At 45.3% G+C, this 10,727-nt stretch overlaps 1 long non-coding RNA gene across 1 annotated transcript; it reads right to left on the bottom strand.

Moving 5' to 3' along the window:
• Positions 1-608: 608 nt before the first annotated feature.
• LOC140219538 (uncharacterized) lies at positions 609-5,402 on the bottom strand. Its single transcript, XR_011895894.1, has 3 exons — positions 4,819-5,402; positions 3,865-3,976; positions 609-3,657 (listed from the first exon to the last, which is right to left on the bottom strand). It is a non-coding gene; the product is annotated as an uncharacterized lncRNA (long non-coding RNA).
• Between the last annotated feature and the right edge of the window lie 5,325 nt (positions 5,403-10,727).

Here is a 10,727-nt window from a genome sequence, read left to right as displayed (position 1 = left end):
AATGCAAATAAAATATTTTCAGGCTTACTCAATCTTTGGTGTCGTGTGCGTTTATTCCAGTCGAGGCCATCGTGCCACCTGGAAACCGCATTCTGTCAGTAGCCCTACACGAAATGCAACAGCTGGAGCGCGGCGGCACAATTTAACTCAGGGCAACGGCGGCGTAATAAACGAAAAACCGCTCGGGATGCCCTTAAAAGTCAGTTTAGAGTGTGCCTTTATTCGATATGACTCAGCGCTACATGTATTCTGCTGCGCCTCGATCGTGCTCCCGCCAGTTTGGTTGCTGTGTGGCAAACGTAGCGCCATAGAATAAAGAACAACTTTAGAGAAGGGAAACTGTACCTTCCGCAGTGGTTCGAAAATAAGCAGCGGCAGCGCATGGAACTTACCTAGGTGGACGCCAGATGACGCTGCTAAAACAGGAAGCGGAAATGCGCATTTTTTTTTAGAGCATCATTCAATATGGCCGCTTTCTGCCGGTCGTGTACGCTTGTATCCGCTCGTACGCGCCGTACTCGCCTCGGCTGCCGCGTAGCCGGTGCGTTCTAATTGCCAGGAGACCAAAGAGCCTCTACTGACGCCCATACAAACAAGCCACAAGTGAGTGAACAGAACGTGCGACTTTATTGGCAGAAGACAAGCAGTGTATGTACTGTACATTCTCGTGCAATAGCAGAAATAAAATTTGTATGTCGAGATACACTGGAATCTTTGACGCGAGCTCGTAAACGGCTCACCGTCGTCGTCACACATGGCGGTCTAGTAACGAGCGACAACCAGCGGCTCATGCAGATTGGTCAGTGTCCCGCCTGTTTGCAGCGGCAGTCGCCGTTAAAGATGAGCAACTTGCACTGCGAAACAATCGGGTGAACCAGGCATCTGCTGCCGCAGCCAACACAGCGACATGGACTACCCGGCATTTTAGCCTTAACTCCTTTCCAACCTGCACGTTACTTTTCTTTCGGAGGCCGCTAATGTGTGGCTCGCACTTGGTGTCCCACATTGTCTCAATATGGACAAGTCGCTTTCGTGGGCATCACCTTCATCAGCCATTTTTGCGGGCCTTTGCACCCAACTTCACACACGTCGGACCATGTAAGCACGTATGCCGGTCTCCATTCGTGCTTAATCGCGGCCGAGAAAGGCAACAGGCACAATTTGCCCATGGCTGCAGCAGGAAAGGCTGAACGTGAACGGGGAGCACGAATCACGGTGTGTAAATTGGGAGTCTATGTCGCTGTGCAGATTGCAGGAGCAAATGCTTACTTCGAGAAACTGCTTTCCAGTGCAACTGACCAGGCCGCCACATCCGATAAGCATAACACGGCGACCGTAACCAAGTGAGATAACAGCAAAAATAAACGGCAATCATTCACCACATAGTGTTCAGAGAATACGTTATACATTGGCTACAAACCATATGGCAACAGTGAGCATTCACATACACGGGTCTCTTAGGATACATTCAGCCGCCTACTTACAGGCATAATGCTTGCCTTCGTCGCATGTGGTGGTCTGGTAACGAGCGACAAACAGCAGTGCAAACAGATTGGACAGAGCGTCGCACCTGTTTGGACCGACAGTTGCCGTTGAAGATGAGCAACTTCCATTGCGAAGAAATCAGGTGATGCAGGCATCTGCTGCCACAACCAACACAGCGAAATGGACTATCCGGCATTTTAGCGTTAACTCCTTTCCAACCTGCATGTTTCTTTTCTGTCAAGGGCCACTAATGTGTGGCTCACATTTGGCGTCCCACTTTGTCTCAATATGGACAAGTTGCTTTCGTGGGCATCACCTTCGGCAGCCATTTATGCGGGCCTTTCCACCCATGTGGCTATGAACTTCAAACACGTTGGACCATGTAAGCACATATGCTTGTCTCCGTTCGTGCTTAATTGCGACTGAGAAAGGCCGCAGGCACAATTTGCACATGGCTGCAGCAGGAAAGGCTGAACGGGGAGCACGAATCATGGTGTGTAAATTGGGAGTCTATGTCGCTGTGCGGACTGCAGGAGCAAATGCTTACCTCGAGAGACTGTTTTCCAATGCAACTGACCAGGCCCCCACATCCGATAAGCATAATACGGCGACCGTAACCAAGTGAGATAACAGTAAAAATAAACGGCAATCATTCACAACATAGTGTTCAGAGAATACATTATACATTGGCTACAAACCATATGGCAACAGTGAGCATTCACATACACGGGTCTCTTAGGATACATTCAGCCGCCTACTTACAGGCATAATGCTTGCCTTCGTCACATGTGGTGGTCTGGTAACGAGCGACAAACAGCAGTACAAACAGATTGGACAGAGCGTCGCACCTGTTTGAAACGACAGTAGCCGTTGAAGATGGGCAACTTCCATTGCGAAGCAATCAGGTGACGCAGGCATCTGCTGCCGCAACCAACACAGCGAAATGGACTATCCGACATTTTAGCATTAACTCCTTTCCAACCTGCATGTTTCTTTTCTGTCGAGGGCCACTAATGTGTGGCTCACATTTGGTGTCCCACTTTGTCTCAATATGGACAAGTCGCTTTCGTGGGCATCACCTTTGGCAGCCATTTTTGCAGGCATTTCCCCCCGTACGGCTATCAACTTCATACACTTCGAACCATGTAAGCACATATGCTGGTCTCAGTGTTGAGCAAATCATGGCCGAGGTAGGCCACAAGCACAATTTGCCCACGGCTGCAGCAGGAAAAAATGAACGGGGAGCACCAGTTATGGTGTGTGTACACTGGGAGTCCATGTCGCTGTGCGGACTGCAGGAGCAAATGCTTACCTCGAGAGACTGCTTGCCAATGTAACTGAGCAGGCCCCCACATCCGAGAAATGTAACACGGCGACCACAACCAAGTGGGGCAGCAAAACCAGATTCTGCAATCTATCATTCAGTGAAGACCCAGGCTATCGAGGAAGAAGAGCAACCATCAACGAGACTAGGAATATGGAAAATGAGAAAGCTTGCATTCAAGAGAGAAGCCACCCTGCTCTGCAAGCATTGAAGGCCAAAAACATCAAGAAAAGTAAAATGGTGCATAGCAAACAGTGCGTAGGTTAATGCAAGAAACATGTCGATGTTGCATCAGCTATTTCAGGAGAGGAATTGTGCATGACAACATGCACTAAAAGGTACTGCTACAGATATGTTATGCTACTAGACAGTGACTGGTATTAAGTATCAGCGAAGAATCGGTTGACCTTTATGTTTGGATGAGGATGAATGATCTCTAACGAGAATGGGCAATGAAAAAGCTTGCATTTATAGAAGAAAAATTACACTTGGCACAAATGGAATTGACATGGCCAGGAAGCTGATTAAGGGCAAACTGATGGAACTCTTTTGGCCAGCGTCGTCCGTGCTTGATCAGAAGTTGCAGGCGCATCTGAAGACGAAGAATTTCCATAAAGTCCTTTTTGAGTTACCTGGATGACTCAGCCAATTTGTCCGCGCTGGTGGAATGGTGGCTAAAGCTCTTTTCAGTCTTGACACAGTGCTCTGCAGACTTGATATCTCATGTAAATTCTTCTGCATGCGCTTCTTTGTTCGTGGTGTAAAAGCCTTGCAAATTCAGCTCCAGCCCCTTTCTGTTGGTGTGGATAGGAGCTCCTGTGATGACCAAGGTATGCTTGGCATGGACTCTGTTGGGGCAGAACGGTGACACATGAGATACAGCACAGATTAGCCAAACTCATGTGTGTTTTCTTTTATGTTCGAACCAATTATACTGAACCATAAACATGAGCAAACATTCATTTCTGCTGCAAACAAATGACATGTATCTCAAGACTAGCAAGACAATACAGCATATATCAGGCATACTTATTTCTGAACCACATGTTGTTTACCTTGTAGTAGCAGCCAATGTCCACACAATGGCCTTGTTGTAGCAGGCAGCAGCTTCTGTTTAGTGTGTGGAGTGTGTTGCTTTATACTGGTGCCATCCTCATTACTGCATGTCTGGAACAGAAATTTTGACTGAATCAGAAATTGAAAAAAGCACAATTTTGCAAATATGAAATGCAAAAAGGTGTGACATATATATTGTAATGGTTTGCGACTACAGAACACATGCAAATATACCCTGTCTGTTCTACGGCGCTTAAGCAGCTCGTTAAATAAATATTGCTATTGTCCATAAATTTATGCCTGCCTAACTATACAATGCATGTAAACAGTTTAAGTATTATTAAGATCACAAATGAGAACATTTGTGCGTTCATTTATACACTGGAAGAGATCACACTGCTGGTTCCACAAGCAAATACATGAAAGTCATGAAGCTATTAGAACTGATGCATTATTTTTCTGCACGAACGTGATGCAATGCTGCACTACTGCAAAAATAAATGCCCTACGGTAAACCAAACTGAACAGCAAGAACATTTGGAACCAACAAGTACGAAATATGAGTGAATTATCACGCTTGCAACTGTTTTAATACATTAAATTCTGTACTTTCACATCATTTTACCAAAGGATTATTCGATTTTGTGGACGAAAAAAGTTGCCGGCGGACTCGAAAATAAGTTATATATGTATATTGTTAAGGCTACCCAGTCACCTATGGCCACGGCTACAATAAGATGAAAAATGAGGCGCGCGTTCCGATATCGCTCTTTCTTTCCCGATTGTGCGTGTATAACGACAGCCTCGCAAATAACAGTTTATTTAGGAAACAGCAACGGAGGATCCCGACTGCCATATGCTGTGCAGGATCTAGTTCGTTAACTTGTCTCCGCCTGTAAGTTAATGAGACGAATATTATATAACGATTCAAGCAGCGGTGTTAAACGACTCACCGTTATTGCCGTTGTCAGCCGCACCAGAATCCAGCTCCCGTTTCGATGCAGACGTGTTCCGAATGGCTCACGACTGATACCCAACTTTCGGGCTTACATGTCCGCTTGCAAACACGTCACTTCACCCCAGGTTAAATAACGCGTGACATCGAAGCGCAATAAACTAGTTTTAGCGAAAAAGAAGCAACTAGCCTGAGCGCACGAACGAATGAATCCGTGCCGCCATGCACTCGAAAATACCGGTAAAAATTTTAAATCCAGGCCAGAGGTCACGTGAAAGATCGATGATGCTGAACGCTATTTGCGTTTATAATGACAAAGAAACAATAAACTTACTTACAAAGAATACAATATCAAATTAGCAATGATAATTTCACCCTCTTTTTCATGTAATAAACGTGCTTCGGTAATTGTAGGAGAAAGTTTGCAAAAAAAAATTGCGCTTATTACGGCGCCTCCAGCGGAAAATGTTCAAACTAACGTAAGCATCCCGAAGTGATATTACTATGCTGGTTTTGTTAGCAGCAGCGCGCGGTCGATTTTTTCGCCCTCTGTGGCCATTTGTTGAACTTGAGAGTGTGCGGGGCCTGGTAGCGCCTACATAAATATGTAGGCGCTACGTTTGCTACACAGCAACTAAACTGGCGGGAGCACGATCGAGGCGCAGCAGCCAGAAACCCAGTAAAGCCACAGAACACCTGGTAAAGCGTGTGCAAAACCCCGTTTCCGTTTCCTGTTGTGCAGCGCCACCTGTGGTCGCATACTTTAGTTCACGACGCCACCGCTATGCTTATTTTCGTAGCACTGTGGAAGGTACAGTTTCCCTTCTCTAAGTTTGTATAGGTGTTCTGTGGTGGTAGTTCATAGTGTTTTTTTTCATTGGTTAACCTAGGTAGGATATTAGGCAGCATAGTAGCAAGAGCTTGGTGACGCAACCCACCGCCCCGTTCCAAAGGGGACGCTCATAACATCCGTCCATCCATGAGCCAACAGTGTACAAAGCTCATATGTCATGTTTGAAAAATATATTCAATTTAATAAAATAGAGAGATATACTTATTGTGGCACAAATTTTTAAAATAGAAAGGCTGTAAATGACAGTTAAGAGGTGATGCCAAAGAGTTCCCAATACACGATGGAGTTTCACACAATAAAAAGAACTTTGCAATAAATATTATTGTAGGAGACTCTGAGTCGCGCCTGTGCACAAACGGCTGGTGATCCCTCAAATGAACGTCTCGTCTAGAACATGGTTTAGTACACTCAAATTCGTAGTGTTTCATACAAAAAGAAACAAAATGCGCTAATTCAGCATCTGGAGCGACGGGACGTTCATTTGAAGAATCGCCAGCCGTTTGTGCGCAGGCGCGAGTAAGAGCGAGCGAGAGAGAAAATCTGGGGGCTTTCACTACGGAGGAGGTTTATTAGCGCGTGTTGTAGGCGTTTGTCCCTAAGTGTGGGATCTAGTTTGTTTACGCTCGGACGCTGGCTGCCGGCGTGGTACGATAGGTGAAGTAGCGGGCACTGACGCCCGATTTGGCGACCGTTGTGTCGGACAGACTGTCTCGAACCTGGGGCGCTCTTGCAAAACCTGTTCGACGTACCTTCAGAGGCAAAGATCTCACTGGTGTTGCAGAAGTCGTGGGGCGCGGTAGTGCTGAACTTAGCGTCACAAGTTGGTGACTGGACGTAATTACGTTTATTCATTCGTGTTTTAATGCGACAGCATTAAGGAGCTCGTGTCGGCACGGACAGCCGGGCCGACACGAAATGTAGCTAATGTATAAACTGAGATATCACAGGATAACAAGAACAGTAATGGTCTGAGAAATTTTCTGAAGGTATAAAATAAGATCAGCGCAGCAGTTACGAAATGTTTGCAGCATAGATTACCTGGCATTCTTCGCTACCCTGAGTGAAGCAAGGTATGATGTTGTGGAGTTCATTCTTAATTCCCTTTATGCAGGCATTCCTCAATCTGGTTTCATAGAACTTGAATTGTCGGAATGAAACAAACTAGCAGTGATGGTGCCATCAGCAATATATACAATCTTGAACTATGCTACCAACCTGCACGAAACAATATCGTGTACAGAATCTTTGAGGCTAGATTTAAAAAAAAAATGAAAAAGCAACCAAGCGTACATGAAGCGGGTAACTTACCTGGTTTCACTTTGTTGAGCATCACAATGCGGTGCGCTGGCTGAGCCACAGTCAAGTGCCAAACATGGTGTCAAGGCGGCATATTGAAGATGATGTCGCTTAGCCGCTGGCTCCAAGGCCCTTTCTGGGCCCACAAGAGACGCAGCGGGCAAAGAAGCTTGCAGATGCTACGTCGCACCCTTGTCGTCGACTTTCGGCCGACGTCGCTTGGGTGCTCGCGCAGGAGGTTTACTCTTAAAAGGCTGCTTTCGAGGTCTGTTTGGCCTTGTGAGGTATTTTGGGCAATTTGGAAATAAGGTGGGAACTGCGTCTTTAGACAGTACAGGCCTCTTTTCCGCGTTAAGCAGCACTTTCCCATTGAGCTTCGCGTAAATAATATGTCCGGGATATCACGTTCTCTGAAAAATGCTTGGCGCAAACATGGTCGGTAAGTGACAAAGTCCGGTCCGCCGTCGCAGTGCAAAAAATCTTTTCGCCACACGTATTCACCTTGACACTTTTTTAGAGTGTGTGTGGGTTTCCATAAAACATAAAGCAGGCCTTATAATCATTGGTGCTTTTTATCGACCTCCTGACATGGGCAATACGTTTTCTCGTGAATTCCAACGGCTCCTTGAAATCATTACTGTTCGTTTTCCTAAATCTCTAGTACTAATTTTCGGTGATTTTAATTTCCCCGAAGTTGATTGGGCTAACCTTTCAACAGCAACCTACCTATCTGAGACCCACAGTTTCCTGCAGTCATGTCTCGACTTTTCTTTAACACAGCTTATCACCCGTCCTACGCGATCTTCGGCTACATCCGCTAATATTTTAGATCTAGTATTAACCAGTGATCCTGACGTGTGCTTCGACTTAACTCATCAAGATGGGCTATCTGATCATGATATCATAACAGGTAGTCTTGCAGTTTCCCTTCCAAGACGTCCGTGCCCTGATAAGTACATCCGATGTTACAATAGAGTGGATTTTGACAGCATAAACTCAGCACTATCTGACTTCTCTTTGCATTTCCTGAATAGATGCCAATTTCAAACCATCGAACATAATTGGGCTGAACTTAAAACCATTCTTACTGACCTAATTAATCGATTCGTCCCTCTAACAAAAATAGCCTGCACCCCGACAGCGCCGTGGTTTACCGTAAAGCTTCGGCGCCTTAATAATAAGAAAAAGCGTTTATATCGTAAAACCGATAAAGCCCGCGACTCAGATTCCTGGCACCGTTATAAGACCTGCGATAAGCAATATCAATCACTGCTAAAATCATCTAAACGACATTTCTTTGCCCATGACCTATATTCTATGCTCACTAACAATCCTCAACGTTTTTGGCGCGTAATAAACCCGAAGAGCTATCCCGATTTAACACTAGTTGATGAGCACGGTGATATGGTCCACCACTCGGAATGTGCTGATTTATTGAATAGCGCATTTTCATCTGTATTTACACAGGAAGACACCATATCTTCACCAACCCTTGAAAATCTCATTAACATATCAATGCCAGAAATAATTATTAGCGAAGCAGGCATTTCTTCTTTACTAAATAAACTTAAAGTTTCTTCCGCCTCTGATCACACTGGCATTAATAATAAAGTTTTAAAACATTTGTCACCTAGTTTATCACCTATATTGTGTGCGCTCTTCTCGCAGTCTTTATCAACTAACACTATTCCGCACGATTGGAAGGTGGCAAAAGTAATACCCATTTTTAAGTCCGGAGACCGAACTCACCCATTAAATTACCGCCCCATCTCCTTAACCAGTACTATTTGTAAATTACTTGAACACATCTTGTATAGACCGTTTTTTCGTAGGCGCCGCCATATTGTGAACGCAGTGGCGCCGCCTATGAGCAGCGCCATACTGGCTTGGGTGAAAGCGGTCTTTTGCATGGCAGGTATACGCTTGGCGGTAGGTTCTGGCGTTTGTTTTCGCGGTCGTGCGGTCTGTTTAGTATGACGTGCGTCTTCTACGTGGTAAACGGTTCTGTGAGACGTGCTGGAGTGGTTTAAGGCGTCATGGCCGGAATTTCTGCTGGCGTTGAGGTGTACAGAGCGCGCAGCGCGATGTGTGCTCGCATATTTGAGCCTACAATCAGCCTCGGAGATAAATTGTGTATTTCTAAATGTTCCAATCACTAATGTGACCTTATTGCAATATTATCCTCTATTTCTAAGCTGCGGTTTAGGAGCCTTAAAACATACGCGACGATCGTAACAGCATGGGTACTGTTCTGCTACGAAAGGAGCTGTGCTGTTTGACAAGCGTTCAAACTATTCACTGCAGGTTACATTGCGTGACTACTTGGTTGGATGGGTGAGGTTTCCACCAATGAATAAAATAGTTTTGGCTAGTAATAGCAGCATATCTTACAGTCTGAATTAAGCTTGTCTAACAAAGCGACCGTTTACGAACTGCGCGAGCGTCCTAAGCAGTAGTAGGTGCTGGATTACAGATATCTCTGTTCTATATAGCGCATGGTCCAAGCATACGGCATCAGCGGGTATATATTTACAAACGTTGTGCGGCGTTAGCCCGTTTTCTCGTGCTTTTTAGAGAAAGAGGATGATAACCGAATTTTTTTTTTTTTTTCGGTTGTGTTCGTTCAGTTCTCTACGACGCCCTCACACGTATTACGGAAATTTTGCGCTCAAAAATAGCCATCGCATTCTTTTTATGCGAACCGTCTCATATATTATAGCTGTATACAGGCCAAAAAGGCAATGCCAAAGCACACAGCTTCTATGTGTATCGTGCTGGCTCACCAACCGCAGTGGTCGCTGTGTTGAGAAGCGCCATGGGCCTCATGCAGCAAGGCTAGCGTAGACATATGGTAATTTCAAGCATACTAGACTTGAAATGCGTGAGAACGATGCCAGTGTATCACAAATATTTGATAGCGCCTGCCGCTCAGATGTTTCGTGGTTGCCTTAGGTTGGCCGTGCACGAGCATGCGCTCTTATGTTTTATGTTTTACTGCCTACGCCAATCGATCAGACAGTGAGCTGATTTACCATTTAATGTTGGTAATACAGAGACGCCGGTTTTCTTTGTTGAATTAAAATTGATATAAGCAAAATAGTAAACAACACATACACGCACCGCGACTGATAATGCTCGCACACGGCGGCTGATTATGCGTGTCACATTCTTGCGCCCCCAAGACATATTTCTGCCTACAGTAGTTACCGATGCACCGAAAGGCTTCCCTGACGACCTTATATCAACGAACATGGCGTAAATTTCACAAAGTAAGATCTAAAACACCTCGAAATCGTTCCGCAGCACGCGACAGCAATACTTTCAAGCAGCGCCGCGCCGGATCGCCCAAGCCAGAGAGGAGGAAAGGCTCTCCGCGCGCCCTTTCCTCCTCGCCCGATGAAACGGTCTATACTGAAATCATTAACTACTTAGAAGAGCACAAAATTATTGTTGATTACCAACATGGCTTTCGTCGTGGTTATTCATGCGAAACACAGTTAGCCGGCTTTTTACATGACATACATTCATACCTAGACCTAGGGTTTCAAGTTGATGCTATCTTCCTGGATTTTTCGAAAGCTTTCGATCGCGTTGCTCACCATAGACTAGTACTGAAGCTAATGAACCTTAACATACATCCAACCGTTATTGGATGGATTAAGGATTTCCTCTCATCCAGAGTTCAATATACGTCTGTTAACAACAGTAATTCCTCTTCTACCAAAGTAACCTCCGGTGTTCCGCAGGGCAGCGTTCTT

This window comes from Dermacentor andersoni, chromosome 7, assembly GCF_023375885.2.
Source record: "Dermacentor andersoni chromosome 7, qqDerAnde1_hic_scaffold, whole genome shotgun sequence".
NCBI lineage: Eukaryota > Metazoa > Arthropoda > Arachnida > Ixodida > Ixodidae > Dermacentor > Dermacentor andersoni.
This window is presented reverse-complemented; position numbering and strand designations above follow the sequence as displayed.